The sequence below is a fragment of the Kryptolebias marmoratus genome, linkage group LG2, assembly GCF_001649575.2.
Source record: "Kryptolebias marmoratus isolate JLee-2015 linkage group LG2, ASM164957v2, whole genome shotgun sequence".
NCBI lineage: Eukaryota > Metazoa > Chordata > Actinopteri > Cyprinodontiformes > Rivulidae > Kryptolebias > Kryptolebias marmoratus.
In genome coordinates, this window is record NC_051431.1 from 1962915 (window position 1) to 1971918 (window position 9004).

At 39.8% G+C, this 9004-nt stretch overlaps 1 protein-coding gene across 3 annotated transcripts in view; it reads left to right on the forward strand.

Moving 5' to 3' along the window:
• prx (periaxin) overlaps positions 1 to 9004 on the forward strand; it is a 35833-nt gene that overhangs the window by 2500 nt on the left and 24329 nt on the right. The window contains exon 1 of one of the 3 annotated variants that reach the window (XM_025010597.2): positions 2654 to 2877. The exons of the other annotated variants lie outside the window; for them this stretch is intronic. The gene's annotated coding sequence lies outside the window, so the exon portion shown is untranslated. Of the gene's footprint in view, positions 1 to 2653; positions 2878 to 9004 lie in introns of those variants that run through there. 3 annotated transcript variants of the gene reach the window in all.

Here is a 9004-nt window from a genome sequence, read left to right on the forward strand (position 1 = left end):
GCTCCAACACACCTGATCTGAATCAATGGGTGATTAACAGGCTTCTGCAGAACATGAAGAGATGATTTAACCTCTGAATCAGGTGTGTTGGAGCAGAGAAACAAGGAAAACATGCAGGATGGTGGCCCTCCAGGACCAGGATTGGAGACCACAGTGCTATGATGTTCTTCAAAAAGTTAAACTCAATTTAAAAATGACTGCTGCTTGGTTTGACCAAATATTGGGTCATTCTTCACCGCCATTTTAAGCTAAAAGTTGACCAAATCAGACCTGACAGGTTCTCTGTTTTCAGATGTGATAACTAAATAAACAACTAGGTGTTTAACCTGGTTAGCTTTCTTAATAACTTAGTTTGCAGACAGTGAGCGTGGTTTCTAAATTAACATTAGTTGGTGCTAACTGGCTGATGCTAATAGCGGTTAGCACCAGCTAACTAGCACCAACCCAAGTTGTAATCATCTAATAGCCCAGATTTTGGGTTGTTCTTTTTAACTCAACTTTTTGGGAGCTCTAACTCAACAAATTAGTTGTTTTAATTTTATTTTTGAGTAGAAAACTGAACCCAGCAGGCTATGTCCAACTGATAACCCGACAACCTGGGCTCGGCTCGGCTCGGCTCGGCTCGGCCCAAATTTGACCCAGCATTGGGTCACAAATTGGTTTGTTTTTTAACCCAGCAGTTTTTAGAGTGTACTTTATGGATAAATGAGAAATAATGTCAGATTATGACAGCAGCAAGTTGCTTTTACAGTTTTTACCCCTCATTGTAAACTGTTCTGGTGTTCAGCACCAAAGAACCAAGAATCTAAAGGTAACATTTATAAGAACCAGAATTTATTAACATTTGAGCGATGTGTGTCCAGATGGACCTGAGAGCACCTTCTAACAGAGAGGCTGCTGTATTTGGTCTTAATTTGAACCAGTATTTATGTATTTTTATTTTTCCCATGCTCCTGCTTGCCATCCAGTTTCCTAAAATGTATCTTGATATTTGCAAATTCTTGGTAACAAACAACAACAATCACAGACTTTCACCTCAACCTTGGCCTTGGTAGATGAAGAGTTTGGTTTTTAGGGTGGCACCTGGGACAAACACTGCTTGGTATGAATATTGGACAATCAGATCAGGCGGGAAATGTACCGATATATGCAGCCAAGTTAGAATTCAGTCAGAGCTGGACTCAAAGAAAAACCAGCAGCTGCTTCCTTTAAACGCATCCCACTTTCTCTAAATCAAGATCCAATGACTACTGTTTCTATTTTTAGTTATTTGAGATTAAAATAACATCAGCTGTTGGGAAATGTATCTGGAGAGACACCAGAAGTTTTGCTCATTTGAAAAAATAAAAATCTAAACTTGAAAAAGGCTTTTTTTGACAGCAACAAAACAAAACGCTGTAAAAAGTAAGTGGTACAAATAAAAAACAGCCGGAGGAGAATTTATCAGCTAATTGGGTTAATTGGTAACAGGTCAGTGAGAGGACTGGTGATAAAAAGAGCATTTAAAGATGGGCAGAGGTTTATCAGTCTGAGAGAAACTGTCTAAAAATAATGCAACAGTTTCAGAATAAGTGGAAAACTGGGATACTTTGAATATCCCATCATCTACAGTTTATAAAATCATCAAAAAATTTGCAGAATCTGGAGAAATCTCTGAGGTATAATGAAGTATTTGATATGTTTACTGTTTTGTGTTTCATTTTGGATAAAATATGAGTTTATAAAGTTTATAAATCATTGCATTCTGTTTTTATTTACATTTTTACACAATTTCTCAACTTTGTCAGAATTAAGGTTGTGTTCAAAATGTGCTGAAATTGAAAATTGGCTCTCATCAACACAGTGGATTAGATCCTGATTTATACGTCGAGTTTAAAGTAATTTATTTTGTGCCACTGCGGTCCCAAACTTTCTTTTGAGATGTTGTCATCAGAATTAAAATTACCTTTTTATTTTGTGGAAAAATGAAAAGGTAAATGTTTTTAGTTTAAATAAATCATGTTTACTGTATTCTGTAGTGAATAACATGGGTTTGTGAGATTTTCAAATCCTTGCATTCTGTTTTTATTTACATTTTATACAGTGGCCTAACTTTTCATAAAGGCAGAGCAATCAGTTTGGTGCTTTGTGCAAACTTTGCAATGCAATCAGTTCTGAAGAGGAGCATTATTCAAAGTAAAGAGATTGACCTTTGAACTTTTACTTTACAACCAGTCTGTATCATTAACTCAGTTCTGCAGCTGAAGCCGAGCCCAATCTGTAAGATTCACAGCAATAAATTTTAGCTGTATGTTGTGCAAACAAGCTAACATGATTAACTCTGAAAATTTAAGATTAATTTAGGGTTCTAGCTCCATTAGGTTCTCCCTCTCAGCTTCCAGGAACTTCTAATTATGGATCAAACATCATCATTTCCCCTCCTTTAATGATGAACTTTACAAAACAAGTTTTGCATTTTGTTTTTGTGCAGGTCTGAGTCAGGCATCCGGTAACTACAGCCTGCTATGCCACCAACGTTATCTCTTTCTCCGCCCTCTTTTATTATAGTAGTGCAGCCCCGCCCCTGCTGGCCCTAATATGGGGGCATCTCTGTGCCCTCCAGCCAATCAGGAAGCTGGATGGGTCCCTCCTGGAGATGCCATGGGTCCAGGACAGGCCTGGGTTTCAGTGAGGGGAGCAACAAGCAGACTGGTGACAAGGGGCAAAAGGTTTCAGGCAGAGAGGGGAAAGATTTTTATTGCACAGAGAAATACCAAGAAGAAGAAGTCACGGAAAGCAGCTGAGTGACAGGAGGTGAATGTGAGGAAGAGAAGGAAGGAAGCTGAAGTTCTGCTGCTGCAGGTGGAGGTTTGATCTGCTGGAGGCTGCAAGTTAAAGGTAGGATGGGTGGATGGTTTAACTGCGTCTGTGCTGACGCTTTAGGGGGAGAATGATTGGTTCAGAGATCACAGCAGGTGAATCATTATGTCATCAGTGAGCACACTGATTGGTTATTTTATGTTTTCTGGGTCTTGTCTGACAGTGCGTTGGTTATCCTGCGTCTGAGCTCCGTGGCTTGAAATCAGTTGTTTAATTTCTGAAATGTTAGTGTAACTTGTGTCAGAGCCGTGCAGGAAAGTTTATGGAGCGTTCTGCTGACTTTGGGAGGGAGCGACAATGGAGCGCTGTTTCAATGCAAAGACGGTTTTAGTAAGACAGCTGCCGCTTGTGTTTATTCCAACATACCAGCTGCTGCTTACAAACACGCAAGTGTTCACTCAGGTTTATGGGAACTATTTGCAGCGTGACATGCCACTATGCTCCAAGTTTTATAGGAGGAATCAGCAGGCATCACTGGACAGCATAAGGAATAAACCACCATATCTAAAGTACCATGAATTGATAAATTAGAGGTAAATATGCAACAAATAAATCATAGTTTTGGGGTTTATCTGTGTAGAGATAATAATTCCCACATGGATCCTTGAGTCGGTTCTGGTCTGACCTGAGTTGATTCTTCTGTCCTGAGCTGAGCTGCTGGTGGCAGGACGTTCAAATAGCTCCTGTCTGAATGTTACACACCAACGACAGCTGCAGGCCGACGGTCATAAGATCTGTTTGTCCCCCATCTCCAGCTCCACCACGAGCTCGCCCCTCAGCCTGGTATGTGACGGCCCAAAGTGGCTCCAGAGGCCCTGCAGCCTCACAGCAAACCCTGGACCAGATCTTTGATTTGAACTTTAGGATTTCTGTTACTTTTGTTGTTATCACCCTCCACCGAAGCTGAAGGCAGAGTCTATAATCAATAAATGGATTTTAATTAAACTGTCAGAAAGTAATCATTAGGTTAACATCTACACCTGATTGACTTTTGGACTCAACCGCCACAGCCAGCTGAATTTAGAAAACTCTAAAAATGGCTAAAAACTCAGTCGGTTTCAAAGATACTGAGCTAAAACATGGTGTGGTAGTAGCTGAGCATCACCCTCAACACGAACTTTGCTCAAAACATTAGCATTAACTGTCACAGTCAACCCTGTTAGCAAAATATTGAATGAAACTCTCAGAAAGGGATGGTTTGTTCTGCATTCTCTCACCATAATAAATGTGCTTCTGTGAATTATTTCAGAATAAAATAGCTGTAACTCCATTATTTCTCAATATAAGATGATCTTAAATTTAAACTCTGGTTTGTTATGAATTCCTTCAAGAAATGTTAGGTTTTTAATGTTGCTCAAAAGATTTCTTCAGACACGAGTTAAGTTACTTGTACATATCTGATAGAAATAATATTTCAGTTTTTTAAGAATTTAGTATTTTTTTGTGCGCATCAAATAAAAACGACTGATTCATTGTTTTAAAATCTGCGTGAACGCTGAATTGCAGCAGGTATGAAAAGTGAGCGGAAAGAAAACGAGATGATGGATGATTCTCATCAGTTTCCTGGCGGCGAACCTTTGGGTGGCGGTCCGGGTCAGCTTTGGGGCAGACATTTTGGGGTCAAACAATGTCAAGAGTTGGCTTCGTGAGGAAACGCCGCCTGACGTAGGAAGGAGCGTGAACTTCGGTGAAATGTTTTTACAGGAAGGGAAACGTCTGTAAACTAACAACTCAAGAGCAAACGTTTTATTTCATGTTTAAAATAAGGAAAAATGTCTTTATTTTCTGAATTATAAGGCTAATTTTACAAACTCTGTCTTAATCTGAAGGCTCACACGACACGAGTTGTGTGTGTGTGTGTGTGTGTGAGATCTGAATCTGTCAGATTTATCTCTGTTTCCTGTTTAAATGGAGCCTTTCCTGTCCAGAGGCTGACGCCTGCGGGTGGGTCCTGTTTTTGTCCGTGTGATGTTTAAAATGAGGCGCAGACGCTCCAGGATTTATCTTTCGGATCTCGAATGAATTGGAAAAGATGCAGCCTGGTGGCCACTTTTATCTAAAGAGGCGTACGGCGGGAACACTTCTGAAACGTTCAGCTCGGATGGAGTCAGAGCCCCGGGGGGGTCGGTGCCATGCTGGAGCATCTTTGGGTCATTCGTTCATTCTAATTAACTGAAAATGAGTTAAACTGCTGATGATACACAAAACTAATATGTTTACAGAATTAAAACAAAGAGTCTAACAATAAGAAATATATATTTTTAATAAAATATTTGATTTAATGTTGCATTTTCTTGTTTTGGACACAAATATTGAACGTGCAACATTGAACCAACATCCAAAATGTTGGACTTTTAGGGTTTTGCGAACAGATTTATGTTAAATCTTTGTCAGGAACAAGCCTACTTGTGTGATCCAAATCAAATATTGCTGCTAAACCAACAAAACAGACACAAATGCAGGTCTCAGTCCGACTCTGACCTGCAGGAAAAAACTTCACCTGAAAGACTTTTCAAATTCAGCCAGAAGTTATTCTGCTGGACGGAGCGATTCTTTGCTCTGATTCTTTGTTATCCTTCCCATCTTTCCAGCAGAAGACTGAAACACTTTAGACCAGGGGGGTCAAACCCAGTGACGGCAGGGGGCCGAAATTAAATATTTGGTCCTAGCCGAGGGCCAATCACAATCAATATTTGTTAAAAATTACATCAATTAATTGGTTTTAGATACATTATGTCAAATCATCCATATAGAAATATGAATGACCTTTTCCCAGTTACAGATTATACAGAATTTAGAGCAAACAGACTTTAATGAACACAGACAAATAGATCAAACTTCAAAAAGCTCATCATTAGCAGTCATTTCTTACGCTTCACTCAGCTTTTTTTTATTAAAACAGATTTTTCAACAAAAACCTGATCATACAGAAATTAAAACTTTATATTGTTGGCTTCTAAGTCACTGTCAGAGAAAACTTCACTAATTAGGCTCAGTTTTTTAAAGCAAAATAAGAATCAGAGACTCGATCTGAACCAGACTGGAGGGCCGGATGAGATGTTACAGAGGGCCAGATCTGGCCCGCAGGCCTTGAGTTTGACACGTGTGCTTTAGACGTTTTCCTGGTGATGCAAAACTAAAACATTTATCAAAAATGGTCGTGTTTGATAAATGTCCACGACCGCTGGAGACAAACACCAGCTGCTCCGAGACGTTTTCTTCACCATTGTCTTAATTACTACATCTGTCTTTTTTTGTTTTGTTGCCGTTTAGCAGCAGATTTGCTCATATTTCCACCTAAATGTCTTCTCTGAGATTCTACGCTTGTCCGATTCCACCATCTTTGTTTACCTGCAGGTAACCTGATGTAACTCATCTTCCAGGTAGTTTTCAGTGGAATCAGCTGTTCTTTGTTTACATTGAATGCTTACCTGCATTTCAGAATAACATATCAGCGACTGTAGACTCTTTGATGTAGTTCATACTTTGCAGTGAGTACCTTTAAAATGGACCTCGCAGCAGTCAGTTTGACTGAAGCTGATCTACGGCTGTCAGAATTAAAACAGAGCAAATGTTTCACCTCATTATAAAAATACAGACTTCTATGATGAAGCTGCTGTAAAATTTCGTACTGGGGAATTGAAAGAGGAAACGTTTAATTCAGTACAACACTTACAATCTTTAAATAAAACCTTAAGTAAGAACTGTCAGAGGGTTTGTGTCTAACTGCAGGGATCTGGATGGCACTGAAAATGAAACTTTCACTCTGCGGATCATGAATAACGAGCTCACTTTTAGGTTTCTTGTCCCAAAACAAGGCGTCCTACAATTCCCATGATGCTGTTTTTATTATCTCCTTATCAAACCTGAATGATGTGTCAAAAACAGATGTTTTGAAATTCACCGTCACCTTAAATGATGCTCATCTCTTCATCAAACTAACTGCTGCACACAAGCGTCTTTCCAGAGACGATGTCCTTATTAGTTTAAGTCTGTCTATAAACACTTCAGAGTGTTTAACATCAAGGATAATAACAAAGTCCCTCATAAAAACGGACAGAAATTATTCATCAGTTTTGTTCCAAGAAGACCAGATCACCACCTTCAGCTGCATTTCCAATAACCTGACTTTGGCTCAACAAACCCTTTTTAGTCTTGATGTTTATTTTTTTTAGTTTTTCTACAGTTTGAGCAGCTTATTTTTTATTTTCCTGTGACATTCTTCAGTTTCCTTTTGTAGATAACAAATTCTGTCCAAAAAAACGAGCAGTTTCTAAATTTAAAGCTGCTGAAATGTTTACACTTCGCCTTGTGTCGGGAATAGAAACAACTCCCCTCCCTCTGGACTTCTAATTGTCCTAAAATTAGACCCAATAAGCTTTGTGTTATTTACCCTGCCACCAATTGTGAAAAAGTCTGGCGGTATTTCCTGTGTGTGAACTCTTTCGCAAGCAGAGAAAAAAACTAAATGCCTGCGTCTGGTTTCTGCTGATAATACTTCAGTCTACAAATAAATCACAAACACATCCTCAGCTGTCTGTCATGTGCTGCGTTGTCGCTGCAGCGTTGTGTCAAAGCGATGTTATTATCAGACTGCTTGTTTTCTTTGGGTGGACACCTGATGCTCAGGTCCTGCCAACTATAACATTGTGAACTTGTCCGTGTCGAATGAGCTCAGAGCGGATCGGTTTCAGACAAGTTCAGCTTACATCACACAATCAGGAGGTCGAAAACCTTCAATGACACTGGCTGTTTGTTTTCAGACTCTTCTGACAAGTTGTGTAGACAAAATGTGTGACCTCAGGTAAAGTGATGATGTTATAATATAATATACTTTATTGTTGTCTTGGTAAATGTTGTTTTAGGCTCAGTGCTGTCCTAATAGCTGCATTTATAAAAGCTCTATAAATAAACGGTCTTAGGGAATCCTGTGCAGATGTCAGGGTGTGTAGAGGTGAATGAGTGAATCTACAAGCAAACATGAGTGTTTCTGTCTTAATTCTCACAGATATTTCAGGGTTTTTTCCTAAAAAAAACCATCTTTTTATATTTTTAAACCAGAAAACCTCTGCCAAACTGTCAGACGAGAAGCAAAATAAACCAACAGCAGTTGGACTATGAACATTTGCAGAACATGAGTTTCACATGTGTCGTTTTAATGCATAAAGGCTGGATAATAACAAATACAACCCTGGGTCGTTTCTTCTTCATCAGTAAATAAAGTCTTCACAGAAACTGTCATATTGGGTAGATATACTAAAACTGGAAAAAAAAGATTTGGTACTGAAGCTGAGAAAAGCTTCCAGGCTCTGTTTAAAATGTCTTTTCTGCTCTAAGACTCCCTTAATAAACTCGCCCGCAATAACAAATCTACTGGAGACAAGTTAATCCAGCTGCTGTTTGACAAACTGCAGAGTCTGACGGCGCGAACGCTCCCTCAGCTTTATCTCCAGATTCACAGGAGCAGCCAGGCAGAGAGACGGGAGACACTTTTTTATTTTTTATTTTACACTTTGGCTGCCTCGGGCCTGAATCCTATTAGGTTCTGAAACATTTTATACTAAAAGTGTTAAGAAACGAGTCTGTGGAAACATGTAATCCTGCTCAGTTGATTAAGTTACTTTTTAATTGGTTTTCTGGCTGCTTTTGTCCTTATTTGTTATACTTTGATCAGACTTGGAGTGATGCTCATTGATGCTGTCAGAAAGTACAGTTCATTCTTTTAAAGACTTTTTGTTATTTATCACCAGAGGAGGCGGAAAGCAGAGGACAGTTTTTTGTTTTACTGATCAACATGAATATCTAAATCGGGGGTAAAGTAACGTGCACGTCCTCAGACTTCACTGCTCTGCACCTGCAGTGTGCAGAAGGTCAAAGGTCGATGCTGTTTCGAGCGGCCAGCAGGCGTGTGGAGGTCTGCGATGTGAAGCATTTTAAATCTTCACCTCGTCCTCTGCCATCCTGTCATTCCTCAGCTCCACCCTGGCAGCGCCTCCACCTGCTGCTGTCTGTCTGTCTGTCTGTCTGTCTGTCTGTCTGTCTGTCTGTCTGTCTGTCTGTCTGTCTGTCTGTCCGTCCATCTGTCTGCCTGTCTGTCTGTCTGTCTGTCTGTCTGTCTGTCTGCCTGTCTGCCTGCCTGCCTGTC